Genomic DNA, 2,157 nt, shown 5'->3' with positions numbered 1-2,157 from the left:
TACAATCGTAGCTCACTGCAGCCTCAAACTCCTGGATTCCAGTGGGCCTCCTGCCTCAGCCTCCCAAGTAGCTGCGACAACAGGCACAAGCCACTGCACATAGCTAATTTTTTTTTTTTTTTTTTTTTTTTTTTTTTTTACTTTTGTAGTGACAAGATCTCACTATGCTACCCAAACTGGTCTCAAACGCCTGGGCTCAAGTGATCCTCCTGCCTGGCTACCCGACCTCCCAGAGGCTGGGATTACATGTGTGAGCCACAGCACCTGACCTCTCTTTTTGGATTTGTTTTTAACTAAGAATAACAGCAGTCCCTGGGAGTGGGGGGTGGTGGTGGGAAATACTCACTTCATTAATTCTTTCAGCAAATATCTTTTCTCTAACATTCTTTTGGTGCTAGAATTATTCATAATGATGCCCAAACTGGCCACTTGCCTTATGAATGAATGAATATACTCTGCATTGCATGAAAAGGCTTGTGAATGTCTAGTTGAGTGCTTTAAAAGAGAGGCGATTAGGCCAGGTGCGGTGGCTCACGCCTGTAATCCCAGCACTTTGGGGGGCCAAGGGGGGGCAGATCACCTGAGGTCGGGAGTTTGAGACCAGCCTGAGCAACATGGAGCAACCCCATCTCTACTAAAGAAAATACAGAGCCATGAGCTCCACGCAGTTCAACAAGGGCCCCTCGTACGGGCTGTCGGCCGAGGTCAAGAACCGGCTCCTGTCCAAATATGACCCTCAGAAGGAGGCAGAGCTCCGCACTTGGATCGAGGGACGGGACTCACCGGCCTCTCCATCGGCCCCGACTTCCAGAAAGGCCTGAAGGATGGAACTATCTTATGCACACTCGTGAACAAGTTACAGCCAGGCTCCATCCCCAAGATCAACCGCTCCATGCAGAACTGGCACCAGCTAGAAAACCTGTCCAACTTCATCAAGGCCATGGTTGGCTACGGCATGAACCCCGTGGACCTGTTCGAGGCCAACGACCTATTTGAGAGTGGGAACACGACACAGGTGCAGGTGTCTCTTCTCGCCCTGGCGGGGAAGGCCAAGACTAAGGGGCTGCAGAGCAGGGTGGACATCGGCGTCAAGTACTCGGAGAAGCAGGAGTGGAATTTCGATGACACCACCATGAAGGCCAGCCAGTGTGTCATCGGGCTGCAGATGGGCACCAACAAATGCACCAGCCAGTTGGGCATGACCGCGTATGGCACGAGGAGGCATCTCTATGACCCCAAGAACCATATCCTGCCCCCCATGGACCACTCGACCATCAGCCTCCAGATGGGCACAAACAAGTGTGCGAGCCAGGTGGGCATGACGGCTCCCGGGACGCGGCGGCACATCTATGACACCAAGCTAGGAACCGACAAGTGTGACAGCTCCTCCATGTCCCTGCAGATGGGCTACACGCAGGGCGCCAACCAGAGCAGCCAGGTCTTCGGCCTGGGCCGACAGATATATGACCCCAAGTATTGCCCACAAGGCACAGTGGCCGATGGGGCTCCCTCAGGCGCCGGCGACTGCCCAGACCCAGGGGAGGTCCCTGAATATCCCCCTTACTACCAGGAGGAGGCCAGCTACTGAGGCTCCCAGCATGCTCTCTTCCCACATCATCTCCCTGTCTGGGTTTTTGGTTTTTCTGTGTTTTCATCTTTGTTTTTTTTCTTAGCTGGTTCAGTGCTGCCAATCAACCAAGGGTCTATGAGTGGCAGTGTGGGATCAGGCAGCAGAGCTTTTTTCCCCTTTGCCTTGGTCCTTCACAGAGCTGAGCCACCAGGCTGTGGGGGAGGGAGATCAAGGCCATATCCCGATACGTGTAGGGCGTGTAGGGCGAGGGTCCCTGCTGGCACGTTCAGGCTGTGCTGGGGAGAAGAGACTAACTGGTTCCCAAAGGTTTCTGGTTGCCTCACCTCTTCCTCCCTTTTGTCAGCTGAGCAGTTTGTGGTTTCTCTGCAAGTTTCAGGAAGTATTCACAAAAGAAAAATACATTTTGTTTTTTATTCCTGAGGAATGGGGCAGGGACAGTGGAGAAGGTGCTGGGAAATCAGTCACCTGGGAAAGGGGGCCCAGCCATGATGCTAAATATCTCCAGCTCCCAAGTGACTGGATTTCCCCAGGACCAACAGACCTCAGACCCTCAGACCTGCCCCAGG

General features: G+C 53.4%; 1 pseudogene; it reads left to right on the top strand.

The window, feature by feature from the left end:
- The first annotated feature begins 653 nt into the window (after nucleotides 1-653).
- LOC103238077 (calponin-2 pseudogene) lies at nucleotides 654-1,603 on the top strand (annotated as a pseudogene).
- The last annotated feature ends 554 nt before the right edge of the window (nucleotides 1,604-2,157 follow it).

This window comes from Chlorocebus sabaeus, chromosome 9 (genome assembly GCF_047675955.1).
Source record: "Chlorocebus sabaeus isolate Y175 chromosome 9, mChlSab1.0.hap1, whole genome shotgun sequence".
NCBI classification, from domain to species: Eukaryota; Metazoa; Chordata; class Mammalia; order Primates; family Cercopithecidae; genus Chlorocebus; species Chlorocebus sabaeus.
The sequence above is the reverse complement of the archived record's forward strand: the minus strand, read 5'-3'. Positions and strand labels throughout refer to the sequence as shown.